Genomic DNA, 19,320 nt, shown 5'->3' on the forward strand with positions numbered 1-19,320 from the left:
TTACTAGATTGAGTGGAAACTATATTTCTCTCTTCACATAGAGTCTTAAATCAAAGTGGGAATTATTAACAATATTCACCAACCACGTCAGTTAAGAATGGATAAAGAAAGACTGCAGTGTAAAAATGCAGCTAACAGCTTCATTGTGTACAAGTGTGTCTGAATTACTGCACAGTGCTTTTTTTATAAAAGGCATTTTCTTCATTTTAAATCTTGAATTGATTTCATACAGCCAGCCTTATTATAAGCCTACTCCCTCCAAATACATTTAGTCTGACTTTCTTTTTCATAAACATTTGTAAGTGGGGAAAGGGGAAGGTTATTAAACAGTTTTTGAGTTACAGACCAATACATGTATATGTCTAATGTTTTTCACCTCCTCACTGAAAAAGTGATTATTAGTAGCTCTTTAGATTTCTTCAGTACTTAAATCTGATTGAAGTCACTCAGAAGATATTCTGGAGTACAAGTATTTGAAACTAATCGAAGTTCATGCTTGTGTTGTCATTTCTTGGATGTTTACATGATTGTAAGTGCTAATGTAAGAAACCTATTTCTGAAAGTAGAAAGGAAAATATTTGAGAAGGAGAGTGAGGGTGATGAAGGAGGATTAGGTCTACAATTATTGGCTTTCTTTATTATCAATGTAAACAAGTCCTGGAAAATTTCCATCCTTTTTCTTATTAAAGGAACAAAACTTTGGCCTCAGCCAAAGATAACGTCAACTTTAAGCTCATGGAAGATGGGTCTGCATACCACCCTTCCAGGTCTGTTATGCAGTTTCAGTATTGTAGTATAATTCAGTAGTATATGTCCCTCATCTGAGAGTAATTTCCGTTTTTCCCGTAATTCCAAAAATATACTTTCAAATCATGGAAGATGAAAATGAGTTTGATCTGGAAAAGATGAGTAGATCTAATTTCCTTGTTAGAACTGTTATCTAAAAAGCTAGCTGAAGATACGAACTGGTAAGATAGGAACGTGTCATAGTGTTGTCATACAGTCTTGATGTAACTTAGCATCAAATGGTAACCAATGACTGAATGCAATTTATTTGTTCTTTTGACTTACGAGATAACTTGCAGATTTGAAGTCTTTCTTAATAGTGCACATAAATATGAGTATGAATGTCCAGCTTTCCTCAGTTTTTGTTTTACTTGGTGCTTATCCTACTTCTCCTTTTACTACTTCAATCTACAGTAGCAATGGGACTGATGGTAGAATGTCTAGAAGAACAAAAACTTACAACAGTCATTCAGTATGGTTTTTTGTGTCACAATCTGAGATAATTGGCTAACAGAAGCAAGGACTTCTCTGCACTATTTGTTCATAGCATGGTTTGGGCAGCGCTATTAATGCAGATGCAGGGCTGCAAGTGTGTATGTGGAAGATTATGGACAGAGAAATGAAGGAAGGCAGTCACTGAGTGGAATTGGGAGGGATGAGGGGAAGGAGTAAGTCCTCTTATACTCATCCACCAGTGTACATTGAGGTTCTGTTAAATAATTATTCACATAAAATATTACATTATTTTAAATCAGTAAGAGCTGTTTAAATCCTAGAGAACTATTTCATTGCTGGTATGTAGAAAAATCTTAACACTTTGAATATTTGGTGTGTAGTTAAACCTTCTTGTGGATTAGTTACCAGAGGCTGTTCCATCTGTTTAGCATGTGGCCCTGATGTGGCCCTTTTCAATGCTATGACCTAAGAGTTTATGACAATTTTGGGTAGTCTCCCTGTGTATTCTTAATTAAAGTGTCTCATGAGAGAATGATTAGTGTGTTTTATCCAGTGGAATGTGTAACCAAATAACTCTAATAGAACCATATGTTCTTAAGTAGCTAGTAATCTAAATTACTACTGTTTAATACAGTAATATTTACCTTGTTGTCTGACTGTGTCCCTAACTATTAGATTGAAAAAAAAAATTGAACGGAGCGATCACATTTACTTTAGTAATGGAATCCACTTCACATCTGTTTGTTAAACATTTTTCAGGTGAATCTAAGCTATCTTAGGATAAATTTTGTTAAGTGCTCTCTTACACCCTACTTTGTATGGTAGAACACTTAGTTGGAAGAGACCCTTAAAGGTCACCTTGTCCAACTCCCTTGCAGTGAGCAGGGACATCCACAGCTCGATCAGATTGCTCAAAGCCTGATCCAGCCTGGCCTTGAAGTATTCCAGTGTTGGGACAGCTGGCACCTTCCTGGACAACCTGTTCCAGTGCCTCACTACCCTCACTGAAGAAGACTTCTTCCTATATCCAACCTATGAATTAAAGGCCAAAAATTTAGAATTTTCTCATAATGCTTTCATAAATTTCTTTGTTTTTCTTCTTTCGTCTAAAAAATTAGTCTTCACTTTGTTCCTGAATTACTCTTCATGCTTGCGACTGCTGTTAGGAATCTCCTTGGAGCACAGCTGGGGTTTCAAGAGACATTTTGAAGTGAAGAATGAGTGTTGTCTTGTAGGAGTTGATAAGCTTATTATAGATAGCTTCTGTTTGAAATACACCATCTAGAGAGGTATCAGAGTACGAAGTTACCATGTAGGTATAAGGCACTGATATGTACAGACATATAGTGTACAGACATATAAACAAAAGCTTGGAATAAGTAAAAGAGATGACCAAAAATGAAGAAAGAGTACTTTTTTCTAGTCACTGAGTTGGTCTTTTTTGTGTTCTTTTTTGTGTTCAGAGTTCATATAGCCTAACCTCCTCCTCAGATATTAAGTGAAGTAGGCTGTTCAGGGCCTTGTCTAGGTGAGTTCTGTGCACCTTCAAGAATGGAGATCCTGAAACCAACCTGTTTCCTTGAGTTTCCTTCTGCTGTTTGGTCTCCTGACAGCAGAAGAACCTTATCTGAATATCAGGATTTCTTGCACTCTAGCTGGTGTCTGGTGATACATTTTCATGTGTTCATGTCCTATACTGCAGTGGTGCCAGGGAATTCAAGTAAGCTCTTAATAACGGAGGGCTGGAGCTGTTCTGAGCTAGAGCATTTACTGTAAATATGTGTATAAGAGCACAGTTAAAGGGAGAATGCAAAGAATGAGAGTGATTAAAATTATGAAGAAATTATAGAGATTTTGATCAGATTAGAATATGTTAAATATATATATGATTGTTTATTCCTTTGGTAATTATACAGAAGTCTGCAATGTAAGCTATATTTTAAATAATCTGTAAAGTATTTCAAGGAGAGCTCCTGTGTTGGAGGATTTTTTTTGTTTGTTTGTTTTCGCCACTGTTAATATCATAAGAAGCAACCTAACTGTGGTCAGTACACCAAAAATGTTCATTTGTAACTTTTTCTCAGTCAAGTGTGCATTTTGCCTTATGTTAGTACATTAAAGCAGAGAATGAGATGTAGAATGATCTAGCTATTCTATTATCTAGCTATTAGAATTTGTGATCAACCTGAAAAACACTTAGTGATATTCTGCAAAAACAATTTTTTTTTGAGAAAACTGACATTGATTTTCTGCCAAAGAGGCATTGTCTTTTTTTTTTTTTTCCGTCTCTTTATGGAATACTAGAAATAAATAAAATCTGTACCACTGGGGAAAGAATTGATCACGGGAAGAAGAGCATTCACTGCTGTGAAATCAGGCTAGACCTGATTTGTTTCTGCTTGATTAAACTGTGAAGATACTTAGTCTGTGCAAAGTTATATGGCCTGTTTTTTTGTACTGTAAAATGCAGTGCGTTATTTCAGCAATAGAGATTTCAAAATGAAATGTTACCAGTCTTATTAATATTAAATTTTCCACATAAACTGCATTTATGTATCACGTATGTGCCCTCAAATAATTAAAGTTTGGTTTTCTATTCTCTGATGCTGATTATAGTTTTCTTGTAAAAAAAAAAAAAAAAAAAAAAAAAAGAAACTCATAATTACATATGTTTTTCTGTTGACAAATAATGAGTTATGTATCTAGTTATAAGTACATGTACATCTATATATATATATAGAGAGAGAGAGAGAAATACATTATGAATACAGGTGCTTGAGACAGGAATGTTCAAATAAGAAAAGAATTTAGACTTTGTATGACAATCACCAAAACTACTTCTGTATTCCTTCAAGAAAAATGAGGATAGCTTTGGGAATACTTTAATTTTTAAACATTGCAAATATTGTTGCATTATTTGTTGAACTGTTGAAAAATTTTGCAATGCCAGTTTTGTCAGTAAAATGGTTGAACACTTTCAGTTCTACTCCCACAATTGCAGACCACCTACTTTCTTCTGCTATTAAAGATACTTCAAAAGTATCTCCAATTGATATAGAGGAGAAAATAATTTCTAGGTGTTAGAAACAAAACTTTGTTTTACTTCTATGCTGAATATTGTACAGCGGATTTTAAAAAATGTGTATTTTAATACACATGTAGCTTTTCATGTTTTAGTTTTTATGACTGTATTTAAAAAGAAAACAACAAAGCCTTCCTGTAGTAGAAATGTGGCAGTTAATTCTGACACAACCTCCAGTAGTTTCTGCAAGGTTTACAGAGGAGTCAAAATTCAAATGTTGTGCTTGAGTTAGGAAACTGAAAAAAGTATTCAGAAGTTTTGTGCATAGTGTCCTGGAGGTGGTCTTGTGGAATTTTTATTATATTTGCATACTTGAGCACTGAAACTATGCATAGTATATTGTAAAAACTAGACAAAAAAGTTACTCTGCTTCAGTTTCTAATTCACATGGCACTGAATTTTGAGAACAACTGAACAAATATTCACAGTAACAGTTCAAAAAATCACAATGGGAAAAAAAAACAGGCATTTATTAGACTGTAATTTTGAAAACAAGCAATTTTGCTACTAGATATGAGGCTATCCCTTGTTAAAAATTAACGTGCAGGCGCTGCAACTAACAATTTTTAGTTCTCTTTAACAAATATTTTCTACCTGCAATTGACTAAGTAATGATAAAAATGCCATATCTGATTTTCTCTTGGGATGAGAGGGGTACATTTTTTCATCTGTGTGAAAGAGCATTAGTTTGAAATTGTCAACTTTAAAACCATTTTATTGCAATTACCAATTATTTTCAGATAGTCTTATTTAAATGTAATGAACCCTATTTGACTCTGTCCTGCACTTTAATACTATTTCATCAATAATAATCACTGCAAGTATAATTAACAGCTCAATTACGCAGTATTTATGCAAGGTATCTACTTGGACTAAAAGATTGCATTTAGCACAGTGTCAGGAAGACTAATTTGAAAACAATGGGTAGTCATTTAGAATAATCAAGTCTGCAGAGATTTGAAAATTTCATAGGGAAGATTTTGTCACGTGTCCAATTGCACTAAGATCAGGAAGAAAGAGTGCATTTCTTTTCAGCTCCATAAATATCTTTTCTTTTGCTATCTATACTTTTGAGGATATTTCAATATTTGCTGTACCTAACATAGTAAAAATCTTCTAACGTTAAAACATGACAAACCCTTCAGTGGAAAATGTGAAGTGTAATAACTTCCAGAACAAAGCAGTTTTATTATGCAAGATGTATTTCTCCTTTTTTCAGTTAGGAAAGCTCAAAGAAAAATACCTGTTATGTCCCACGTCTTCAGTTTCCTGCCTGAAGAGATCCATAGTTTTACTTGAGGAAAAAATGTATTTCTAGCTTATCTGATAAGATACAAAACCATTTTTGAAGAGAATCTGTATATATGATTTTTTTCTTAAAAAAGAGACATGATACAAAGTAGGTAATGTTAAGAAAATGTATTTAAGTATTCTGTTTCATGACAGCATAAGAGAAATATTGTATTAAAAACAAAATGTATTTCTTCCCAGATTACTGAACTTGCTAAATGTTTAGACAACTAAATTAGTAATGCTCAAAAAAGCATTACTTATATCTAGTGCCGCACACTACTGGAATTCACATAAAACAGAATCACAGAATTGTAGGGGTTGGAAGGGACCTCTTGTCACGCTCCAATATAAAGGAGGGCGACGAAGGTTCTTAGATTATGTATATACCCAGCGTGAGATTAAGAAACAACGGTTCAGATGTTTGTCCGACCAGTTTATTACCACTATAAACCAGGGAGAAGGGGAAGGCGGACACTGTTAGGGTGATGGGGAAGGGAAGGCGAGCGATAGGAAAGATAGGAAGGAAGCAAGGATTTGTACAAAGCAGGGATAGTCACCAGCCAGGATCCCAGGGGCAGTCCGGTTGCAAGCGGCTCCGACGGTCCGAAGCAGAAGAGCAGGGGCGGCAGAAGCGGGGAGAGCAGCGGCAGCGACGGGCAGCCCTGAGCAGCAAGCAGCTGTCCGTAGAAGCAGCACCGGGTCAGCACAGGAGGAGGGGTGCGGGGTCAGCACGGGAGAAGCGGCGAGGGGTCAACCCCCGGAGGGGCAGCAGCGAACAGTGATCAGCTCGTGAGGTCTCTCCAAAGAGAAGGCCTCTCCAGGAAGCAGCAGGCAGTGATCAGCTCGGGAGGTCTCTCCTAAGAGAAAGCTTCTCCAAGAGAAAGCCACTCCAGAGAAAACCCTCCAACTTCGTGGCTGCAGGACCCCTCAATTTATCTCCCAGATTTCTCCAGTCTACGTGACGAACCCCTCGAACCTCTCCTGCTTGGGCATCAGGCGGGTATCACCTAAGATGGTTATCTCCCCCTGGAGATGAGTTCCATAAACGAGTGTTCTCCGGCCATTGAGCTGCAGCGTCAGGGGAGTATCACCTGAGATGGTTATCTTCCCCTGGAGGTGAGTTCCACAAAAGAGTGTTCAATGGCCACTGAGCTGCAGCTTAGGCCGCCCCAGGACATGCCCATCAGCTTGTCCCAAAGACAAAGGATTTCACAACCCTTTCCCAGGACTAGCTTGGACATGTTCGGACATGTTCATCAGCAACCTTTGAGGCAATGGTAAAAAATATTAGTCTCTTACACCTCTAGAGAGATCGAGTTCGACCTCCCTGTCAAAGCAGCTCCCTAGACCAGCTTGTACAGGTAGGTGTTCAGGTTAGACTTGAGTGTCTCCAGAGAAGGGGGCTCCACAACCTCTCTGGGCAACCTGTTCCAGTGTTCTGTCACCCTTTGAAGGTCAAACTGTGTGAAGAAGTTCCCATGCACATTTGTGGGTAACTTCCTGTGCACCAGTTTGGGACCGCTTCCCCTAATCCTATAACCACACACTGTTGAGAAATGTCCAGCCTCATGCCTTTGCCCTCCCGTACCTTAAATATTTATAGACGTGGATCAGATCCCATCGAGTCTTCTTTTTTCAAGGCTGAACAGACCCAGGTCCCTCTCCTCAGAGCTTCTCTCCAGCAGGTCATCCCCCAATCTGTACCAGGACATGCAGTTATTCCACCCTAGGTGCAAGACTCTACACTTGCCTGTGTTGAACCTCATCTTGTTCCTCTCTGCCTAACTCCAGCCTGTCCAGGACTTGCTGAATGGTAGCACAGCATTCCAGAGTGTCAGCCCTTCCTCCCAGCTTTGTATCATCAGCAAACTTGCTGAGTGTGTTCCCTTTCAGTTTATGCTCATCCACACAGGTTACCTGCTACCCTACCCTGATTTCTTACTCACAGGGATGCTCCAGTCCTCAGGCTTGGAAGATGCACTATTTAAATGCTGACCAGCTCTCACAGGCCCCATTGCCTTCTAACACCCTAGTCCATGTTGTAGCTCTAGGAAGTCCTGCAAGAGTTTGAAGTCTGCTCACCTGAAACATAAGTACAGACTGATGAGCCTGGCTTCTGCTTGTTTGGAACTGAAGAGTGCTCGTATAAGCATACTTTCGCTCTCGTTTCACCAACACCCACGTTTGTGGATCCCAGCCCATAGTCTAAACAATGTTAAAATAACAGCAAGCTGTTTCTGCTTTGCGGAAAATAACGAAATATGTAGCTTTCTGAAGTTCTGTCTCAATTTATAACCTTTATCATTGCAATTAAGAAGAATAGCACGAAATGTAATACAGAGCATCACTGAAATTTTGTAGTTACTTTAAATTTCAGAACTTCTTTGTGAAATTTGTGGATAGGAAGATGAATACAGAAGATTTAAGTTAACTTAATGCCTAAACAAAATTTGTGCTGTACAAACTATTGGCAGCCTGTTACCATCTGGGTAGAACAGATGATGCAGAATTTCATTGTGGGTCACCTGAATGTCTACTCTTTTTATCTTTTAACAATTAAGAGTGTTAAAGCAGTATCTTTTAAATGTTGGTTTTACTGCCAAGTTCTGCCTTTGTTTCTTTAATACTATTATTTTTCTGTCTCTGTAGGGGATTACTTTAATATTAATTCCTAAATCAAAACCTAGCTTTTAACCTACCGAAGCATGCATAAACCTCATAATATCAACATTAGATGTCTTTTTGCATATAAGGAATCTTATATCAGTGCCCCTCTAGAATGGGAAGTCTTACTCTTCTGAGAGTATAGGCACTCAAGGCAAAAAGTAGAACTGCAAGGCAAATATATTCCTCATACTGTACCTTCCTAGGTTTGTACAGTTTGCATCTTAGTAACTTCCTCTCCAGGGATTATAGCTTTCTGTTTGAATAGCCAGCAATTGACTTTTTTTGATTTAAAAAAGTCGGTCTTTTGATATTGAGTGTGGATATCCAGATAGTGGATATCAAGAGGTTTGTGAAGAGCGGTTGCCAGTGAACAATGAGGCAAAGATGTCACTGAGTACCTCAGGCTTCTCCTAGTCTTTTATTAGCAGCCTGCCTGTTTTGCTCACTGGAGGTTGGGGAAATCTTGTTGGACTTAGTGACTATTACTTTGAGGGATTATGTTTGGATTTCAGTCAAACATGCTGATGTTTTTGGTTTGTTTGTTTTTATGCTCTTCTGTTTTGTCAATGCAGTAAGCCTTTGCTTTGGTTTTCATCACGTGGTGTATGATTGGGATGCTTCATAAATCTGAAATATCCATTTATAAATGACAATTTATAACAATGAGGCTATAAATTATGCATTTTTGGAGCAAAGCCTGTTACTCATCAATTTTGTGTATAGTCTGTTGAAGTATTGCAGTTTCAGTTTATCAATTCTTCTGATATTGTTTCCTATGAAGTAAGTGCACCCTTTAATCTTAAAAATATCTACAGAAAGAGGCTCAATTTTTATTTTGGTCAAGTCTGAAGTATGAAACATAGAAGCTCCTAGCTTTGCTCATTATTTGAATTATTTCATACATAACTTTCTAACAGTCTTTGATCTTGCCAGTGTAATATTTTTGCAGTATATCAGGAATATAATGAAACAATCTCCTAATTTAAAGTAGGCGAATCGCAAAGCACAGGTAATTGGGTCTAAATAATTTTAGACTCACAGACACCTACTACATTTATTAAAGACTCTGGAGACTTTCGTAAAGTACAGAATAAAACTAAACTATTCTAGTGCACTAATTAACAGTACTTGCAGAAAAGACTACAAAAATGTGTTGGTTATGTCTCATCAATGATCAAGAATATGCATGTTTACTAAATAAATAGCTCATAAATAATAGTAAAAAGGAAAATGTTATGTCTGAGCTTCATTAAATGAAAACTATTCAGCATGCAATAGAAATAAAGAAAATTAAACTTTCTTCTTTTTCCACTATACTTTCTGTTCCATGAAAGCAAAGGAACAAAAAAACCCAAACAAACAAACAAAAAAAACCCTTTTTTACATGTGTATTTCACTTTCATCTAGTTCAGACCTGCCTGGAATGCTGGTATATTCATCTGAGTCAGCAAATAGTCATGCTTTTCATCCTTTTGCTTACTCTGTTTTGCTTATGTAGTAACATCCTGCACATTCCTCACCTATCATATTATGTTATGTTTTGACCTTTGCGTTGTCTTCTGTCTCTGGATTGCAGACTCCTAATTGCCTCCTTGCCTATCATTCTGTCTTAATTTCTTACACTTTATTTCTCCATTCTGTTTCTTAAATGTAGTGTTCTGTCCTTCAGTTCTGCCTTAATTTGAATAATTGTGCAATTCTGTAATCTTTTTTCCTGCTTGAAATTGAAAATTGCCTGAAAAATTTACCAGGTCATAGCCAGTAGAATTTAATGTTAAAAGTTAAACATGAAATAATGTTTCAGAAACAATGAGATTTTCTGAAGTTTTCTGCTGTGTTTAAAATCTGATAAAAAGTGTTGAAAGCATAAAGGAAAGGGTACTGTGAATATAATCCAAACAAGTTATTGTCTTGAGTTATTCAGTTATCTGGAGAACCGAGAAATATATTGTATAATAGAATATATAGTAATACATTCAATATATAATTTATATATAATATTTAAATTATATATAATGTATAAATAATATGTAACATATAATAGATATATAGTAAAATATAGTAACAGTATAGTACAGCAGAATTAGTTTTGAAAACTGGTTTTGCAAAATCAACTGTACTTTCTTTTTTATCTGAGCATGATTTATATACTGTATAACACAACAGGTATCCTAAACTAAAATTAAAAGTTTAAACACAATAGGATTCTAGAGTTAAAATCCTGAAAACCATTTTAGGTACTGAGAGAAGTTCAAGAAAATTCTGGGTGGAAATGTGAAGCTTAGTCTTCTGACCAGTCTTTTTGAAGAAGAAAAAGAAAAGCTCATCATCTGTATTTCAGTAAAATTTTGACAAATGTCTTAAGTGAAATAAGCTGTCCATCTTTGATTGCGGCATAGGGGTTAGAAATAACATCAACAGTCCTATATATGCCAACTGATTACTTATTTTGTATTCCAATGGTCTAGCTAATACTCATATTTGTTAGCAAGTGGACATCAAAGCTGATCATTTTGCAAAGCAAATAGTTTTTCACCAAAGGAAGAAGCAACTTTTCATTTGGAGAAAGCCACATGAATTCAAATTTGTAAAATGCCGGTTAAAAGATTGCCCTTGAGTAAAATTAGTAAATGAATATTTTAGTGGTTCTGCTTGCTCTGCAAAATTGATCATGGCTGTAATCAAACTAATTTGGGAAACAGACATACAAAAATTGCTCAGAAATACTCTAACATGAATGTTTTGTTTCGAAAAATTTCCCTTTGTGGAAGAGGCTCAACATTTCTTTATTTCTATTCATTTGCTTTAAGGGATAATTAGAGATAGTGGATAGATTTGTAATGAAGATTATACACACAAAATGAAAGTCACCTTTTTTGTTACTATGTTTCATAGGCATTTATAATGGCTAGTGAAATTGAGAAAAATAGGATAATACAGAGAAATGACACACCTAATGAAATCTTTAGTTGCTGAAAAAAATTAAACATATCAGTACAAGATAAGTCTTAGATATTTGTCTTAGCATTAATATATCTGAATTATTAAGATTTATATTGTTAATATCCCTGTTTCACTCTAGGTGTGACTTTCTCTGCTATGACTATACTGCTGCAGTTTAAGTTAGGTGAATCTCTCTACAAGTTTTATGAAACATATGAAAAATTAAGTTTATGGCCATGAGCATTTTCCTATAATGGTCAATAGTTTAAGATATTTTTCTTTTAAATAAATACATGAACGCATCTATCCATTTCTTACCTTCCTCAAGACTTTTCTTTGACATGCTCTCTTCAGGAGCTTTACAGATGTTCAGCTTGATGTGCTATATGGCTTCTATCAGAGGAAAAGTACTGTTTCATCTTTTCTTTTGTCCCATCTTTGTGATCAAATATATTGTTTTTTTTATTAGACTTTATGTTTGTAGGGGCAAATGTTGCTTTTCTTTTGTGCTTGTGTAGTATCCACACAACAGAACTCCCAGTAATAATATATAGCCTGAGAGAACTACAAAGAGGGAACAATAATATTTTGTGGTGGATTTAATTTTTTTCTCACGTTTTTTTCAGAATTTTATATGGTATCTGTAGCTGACTTGTGTTGTTCCTATAGCAGAGATATCCCATGAAGTCCTCCTAGTCTGACATATTTCTGTTGTTTTGCTTTCATAATATAATGAATGTTTATAAGAATAAAATAGATTGATACTCAGAATCATAGGAAGTTCAATTATTTTTTCCTCTATGTGACACTGTTGCACTATTTCCTGTTATCTTCTTGTAAGTTATTTTGTGATTGAGAAAGAAGGGAAGATAATTTCTATTATGTTTTACTTTTCATGTTCTGGTAGTAATGAGTCACATATTTACCTGTTGCATGTTCCACATTTGTTAATAAAAAGAATGTAGAAGGATTTTACAAATTCTTTCAATGATCAAACATCTATTATAGAATAAGAAAATTTATTCAAATTTCTTATTTTGCTATAATTTATGCGAAGTTCTCTTGCCATGATTGTTACTTGTATTTTGTTGGATGTTGCATCTAGAAAATTTAAGTCTATTTAGTTGCCTTATGTTTAGTGGAAGCAATCTTCTGATTATTGCAATGATCTTGATGAACTTCTATGTATGCTATTATGTATACATACAAAACTCACATATTTGTGAAGTTTTTGTTGTTTTTTATATCCTCAGAAATTGCCTTTACTTAGTTTTAGCATTTTATTTCATCATTGGCTTTTTTGCATCCATTACTAAGACTCTAAGTGTATACTTGCTGAGAGTATGATGGGAAATGCAGTGACAAAACTTCATTTTAAATTTGACTGGAAAACTGTGCACTGTGTCTCATAAGCATTACAAGATGTAATCGTAGCTGCATAGTTTCCTTCTTTTCTCCCTTACCCTGATCAGTTAAGGGCAGCACCAGCCTCTACAAGACAAGTATCTGGTTATGCCTGTGTGAGCAGAATGATTTGAGGTGTTCTTTTAAATTGTCCTTATATATCATCCTTCAGTTAGCCACAAAGGCTGATCACTGAACCCAAGATCTGGATTATTTTTAGATTAAAATTAAAGAAAAAAAATAAAGTAAAACCACATCATCTGCACATTAGATTCTGAATAACAATGTGATCTGTTTATTTTATATTGTACTAATTGATAGTGTTGATGTCGATGAACTGAGTAATGTAGAGGTCTTTTTCCAAAATATATATGAAAGAAATATAGTTAATGGAAGTAACAGTTCACAAGCCTGTTCTTCAGGTATGACCTAAATAACCATATAAAATAGGTTCTTATAAAACTGTTACTAGTGAGTGTTAGGCAAAATTTTCAAATTCTGATATCTATGTAGCTAATAATTAAATGTGGTTTTCTTTCAATGTCCTTATCTGTATGTAAGGAGTATATTAGTATACTTAATATGATGTAGCATGTCACAAACTTTGGAGTTCTCTAGACTACTAACAGACAAAGGAGCTGTCTTCGTAGGTAAATACATGGAAAGAAGGAGAACAGTACCTTAAACAAACAAACAAAAAAAAGCACCACCAAACAACTCAAGTCCTATTAAATCAAAACAACAATAACAATTAAAAAAAGGATCTTCACATGTATATTTAATGAAGAAATAAGACCCTCTTTAGAACAAAGCAGATATTTAATCCCTTTTAATGAATAAGGGCAATTACAGTTAATTCCACTTCCACTTTCTGTCTCCTCTGTCCCTCTGACAGTGTACGATACTGGAATGTTTCATTATAAATTGCTAATGAATGGTGGTTTATGTGCTTGGAAAGTCTGTGGGATTTTTTTTGTTTGTGTGGTTCTTTGTTTGTTTGCTGTTTTTCTTCAGGTTTAGAGAGATTTAGCCTTGTTCTATCTTGATGTTTCTAACTCAAATACTGGAATTAGAACTGTAGTACACATACTTTTCTTATTAGTTGTTAATGCAGTTAACTTGGTTTCTTATTTTTTGGTTTGTAGAACCCAGCAGAAAAATCCAACTGTAAATGTATATTCTTGTGACCATTAGTAATAAACGTGCTCTATTCAATAGTTATAACCAATATAATCAATGTCTGAAATATTTTTTCTTTAATTGTGGCATATCTCATGTAGATGCCGAAGGATATTCTGTCATTTGAATACAGGCTGAGGTTAAAAGCTACATTTTGTTTTGTAACTGTTCATGAAGGACTCAGTTCATTAGTGAAGAAAAGATATTTCAATATAATTATTAAGAAGTGCTTTAACCATAGTAAACACATTTAGTGATTTTATAGCAGTCTACAGAAGAACACAATCTAAGCATCCTATGATTTTTTACATGCATGTGTATGTGATATTATCATTAATACTGACTTTTTTTTTACTAGTAAAATATTTGCATTTGCTATTCAGAATTAAGCATTCTATTTTATAATTAAATGGCTTAGCTTTCCGGAGAGTATGCCACTTTCTTTAGATAGAGTGTTTGTAACTCTTCAACTATGTGGCTTACAATTCAAAAGTTTGTTTGAACATTTGAATTTTAAATGTCAAAACTAGATACTCTTGTCCTGTTAAAAGTGAAGTAACAAAAGGTACTTTTTTCACCCATCATTCTACATTTGGTTTATAAATCACGTTGTTTCAGGTGCTGCTACATTTGTAACAGTAGGTTGTTGAACCCTACCAGCACGTACCTTCCCACTGCATTTCTCATGCAGGAATTTCTAAGGCACTCAGCATTGCTCTAAATCTGTTTCTTTTAGTTAATAGCGAATACTGCATTGACCTTAAAAGGAATTGCGTTTAGTTCAAACACTTCTTAAATATTCCAATGAATGTGAACTTAGAAGTGCAGGGAAATCATGAATAATTATGAAATATACATAGTGTCTTAGAATTTTGGTTCAGTCTTCTGTGTATTTACAGGGTGGGCCTTTCACCTGCCTTGCTTTGTTTCTTCTGAATTAGTGGGCCATCAGTTTGCTCATTAGAATATTGTACCACTTGAAGCTCTGTTAGTTACAGGTTATAAGCGTAAGGCCCAAATATATGTGGTATAAGGACAAATGGGAGAAATTAGTGTTGCTTTAGTGTTATTGTAATTTTAAATGTGATAGTAAAGTTATTTTGCAAAACTGCTGGAATAGAATTATTGTTCCTGTGTTTCCAGGTGTAACAACTATTACTTCTGTTTATTTCTGCCTTCTGTGCTTTATTTTCCATTTACTTTCTACCCAGCAGTTCCCCCACCTCCCCTGTTTCACTTCATCAGAGCATACCTTAGGGAGCAAAGGTGACTATTCCTTCACTTTGAATAATAATTATAAATAATTACAAACTGTGGGGTTTTGTAACTAGATAAAGCGAGTTACACCAAATTAAGTAGATATGATGCATACCAGCAATAGTGACTCTTAGCAAACATGATGTTTTTAAGACAGTGAAGGGAATAGTAAATATTTATTACACTAATGACTACTTACAATGCTAATCTTTATAGAATCATTGGTAGCATCTTTTTAATACATTTGTACTTTGACCAAGTTTATTTTATTTTAATCCATGCTCCATTTTGTCTGTTTCTTCATAGAAGGTCATATGAAAGTGAAATGGAGATCTCAGAGACTATAAGAGAGATTGTAGGAAATTATATTTCCAATCAAAGGTGTGGGAGTACCAGCACTGAAGTTGCTTTTTCAGTTTTAATTACGTGCTATAAATTAACACAGTGATATATTTTTATTTTCTTTTAAATTAAATGATCAAAAAGAGATGTGGTACCATTATCATAATTATACGCGATTTGAAAGAAGTGGTAGATGTGGTTGTATTTTGTAGAGGCTGGCTGAATATCACATGTGCATGTGTTGACTGATACCCATCACACAGACTTCAGAGGAAAAATAGCTAGTCGGCATGAGATAGCCTGTTAACTTTTAGACTGAAGCCTCTCTTTACATTATGACTGAAGAGGAAAGGGACCTGGAGGTGTTGGCTGATGCTTGGCTGAACATGAGCCAACAGTGGTGCCCACTGGCATCCTGGCCTGCAATAGAAATAGTGTGGCCAGCAGGAGCAGGGAGGTGATCATCCCCCTGTACTCAGCCTTGAGTATTGTGTTCAGTTTTAGGCCCCTCACTACAAGAAAGATGTTGAGGCCCTTGAACATGTCCAGAGAAGGACAACGAAACTGGTGAGAGGTCTGGAGCACAAGTCTTAAGTAGTGCGGCTGAGCGAGCTGAGATTGTTCAGTCTGGAGAAGAGGCTCAGGGGAGACCTCATTGCACTCTATAAGATCCTGAAGAGAGGCTTTGATGAGGAGGGGATTGGCCTCATCACCCAGGCAACAAACAGGACCCAAGGAAATGGTCACAAGTGGTATCAGAGGAGGTTTAGATTGGATGTAAGGAGAACATTTTTCTATCAGAGAGTATTCAGGCCACTGGAATGGCCTACCCAGGGAGGTTGTCAAGTTGCCGTCCCTGGCAGTGATCAAGAGGTGTCTGAACGAGGAGCTACGAGATATGGTTTAGTAGCTTGTGGCAACAGTGGTAATGGGTGGATGGTTGGAGTTGGATGATCTTGTAGGTCCTTTCCAACCTTGTGATTCTATGATTCTATGTACAGTAGAATTTCAGTCACCTGGAGTACTGTGAGGAAAAAAATTCCAAATAATAATAATAATAAATTAGGCCTTTGGGCCTTTTGGTGTTATAAATAGTGGCTAAAAAAAGTGCTTTCAATGTCTCTGTTTTGCACTTGTGTGGTTAAGTAATTTTTAACTGGATTCTTTTCAAGTGTATACTTCTTTCTCAAACTATTGTAATATTCTGTACCAAGCAATTAGTGTGAAGCTGAATTATACAGTGTGGTTTTCACAGTGAAGAAGTAGGTGGTATAAGTCCAAAGGGAAACATAAATCTAGTTGCTCTTGAAATAATAGAAATGTTAATGATCCTGCAGTCTGCTGTGAGAAGCATTCATCTATCAACATGCAGAGGATCAAGTTCAGTTGTATGAAGAAGTGGTTATCTTGTAGTGTGTTTTAAGTCAGTTTAGAAACACTCAAGTAACTGAAAATTGATGTATTTTTAATGTGAAGAAGAAGTCTGGTTCTTGTTAAGAACTGAAATAAAGCTAGTTTTAGATTTAGAATGGTAAATCATTTTATTTCAAACTCAGATGAGAAAGTTGAGGCGATACTGAGGTCTAACATATCAGCAGCTCAAGAGCATATTGGCCAAAACTGACACTTATAAAAAAATACTAATAATAATCAAGTAGATTAGAGAGATTGTTTTTTTTTTTTGTTGTTGTTGTTTAGTTGTGGAGAGTCTAATTACGTTTCTCCATAGTGTATCATGATTTATACAGAATAATTGTGGCAATGAAATTGTATTGAAACAAAATTGAGGAGCCAGAAGAATAAAAAAAGAGAATTCATTTATTTTAATATCAGATATAAGTTCTTAATAAATGCTAAAATATTTTGTAGCAGTTAATAGTACTTCAGTACCTTGGAAAAGTACACTAGTAATGAAATACTTCCACTGAGTATTTTATGCTGTGTGCTACAATTGACTGTCATATGATTTTTTTTTTTAATTTGTTACATAGTAGGACCAGTAGTTAATTTTGTCATCATATATGCTGTTCATAAGGTCAGAAAACCTATTAGAATATGTCAAACCTGTGATGTACTAAATTATAGCATATGCAGAAATAGCCTGCATGGTAAAATAACTTCTAGTTGTGGATATTGCTACTTTAAATTAAATTATTTGGATTACTTATATTTTGCCTTTAATTTTATTTGGGTATAGATTTCCACATTCATCTATTGTAAAGAACATACCATTCATCTCTATGTGATTAAGATTTCCCCGGAATATTGTATTTCTACATTTCCAGGAAAAAGGGAGAAATTGAATGTATTGAGCTATTTGTTATTTAATCAACAGTAAATATATGGTGTTTTATATTATTTCCATAGTAGTTCATCTCTGCATGTAGAATTTTGCATCAGAGAAAGAATACACAGAAAAATAATGAAAAATAAATGCAATTTTTGACTATCAGCGGGAAAGCTTTCATGTAAAAAAAATAACGTAAAACCTAGTTTTTTACCTATCTCACAGAGACATCTGTATTGGCAAAGTATTTGTTCCATATTGTTCTTTCTTAATTAACAGGCAGTAGTGCTTTGATACACAGCCAAGTGAAGAGACTGAGAAGAAAGCTTTTTTCCTTCGTGGTCTTTGAATCGAAACTTACATCCATATCTTGTCAATTTTCTTATCCTTTTCCATTTTCTTTTTCAGTGATTGAAAGTACGTCATACATTTCCAGATGTTCTGTTCCACAGAATAATTTTTTTGTTATAAACCAACATTTGTGGTTATAGAAAGTACTTATCATACATGTTTATGACACTTCAGATTTTATTTGTAATGTATTTTAAAATCTTTTTTCCAAAAGATCCATTAGCATTGTGAATATTTCTCCATTTATGAGATTTAAGACTGTACTTTATTTTTTACATAACCTGTTGAGTCAAATCACACAGAAATGTCAGCAATTGGATGGCTAGGCAGGGAACTCTTTTATCTACATATATAGGGATGGAAATGTATTATAATGTAAGCCTTTGTAACACTTCAGTTGTTCCTTGAGTGTCAGCAGTTAGATATATTTCATTGTGTAAATGTGTAACTTGAGACTTAAAAGTGAATTATACATGTCTTTATTCTGCACTTTCTATTTGTCTGTTTTCTGTGCTTATATATAGTAATTGAAGGATTGCTGGAAAACTGAGCTAAGAAAATTTAATTTCTATTTCCTTCCATGCATAGCAATATTACAGTAAAAGGACCTGCACTTTAGCTTTTATTGACAGGTTTAAAGGAATTCATGTTTGATTTTTGTTTGGTCCAAGAAGGACATGGCATTTCCTATTAAAATTTTTCTCTAAGCATTCATGTTTAGCATTGCTGTGTTCATTACAGTTCTTGATTCTGAATTCATTCCTTGTCTTTTAGCCTTCTTTTTTCCATTAGTTGATGAAAACTGAAGGATGTCCGGATTCTGGCATCAGTGCTGTACTTGTCTTCTGAATGCAACTATACTGAATGAAGAAAGGAATGCTGATCTTGCAAGAAAATTCCCTTATGTTTTCATAGCTTATACTAAATGCGAGGTAAGTACTTTAACATCCCTAAGGCTGTAGTATATGGGTGAGGTGAGAGTGCGAGGTCAAACTTGAGAATCGAATCTGTGGAAGTCAGAATAATAACCTGGAAAATGCCAGAATAGAAGTGTCTTTAGCCAAAGAGTAAGTAGTATTTTTTTCCATCCCATATGGCTTTATTTAATTTTTCATATCTTTGAGGGGTTTTTTTTTTTGTTTTTTGGTTTTTTTTTAGAATTTTCTGTTTCATTATTGTTGTTTTTTAGGTTCAAAATGAAATTCTCAGCCACTTTCAGACTGGGATTTCCATCTGTGTGGTTAATGAAAATATTTGTTTAATGCTACCTGAC

Source organism: Cyrtonyx montezumae, unplaced genomic scaffold (assembly GCF_038088225.1).
Source record: "Cyrtonyx montezumae isolate F1298 unplaced genomic scaffold, pur_monq_1.0 scaffold_2, whole genome shotgun sequence".
Taxonomy (NCBI): domain Eukaryota; kingdom Metazoa; phylum Chordata; class Aves; order Galliformes; family Odontophoridae; genus Cyrtonyx; species Cyrtonyx montezumae.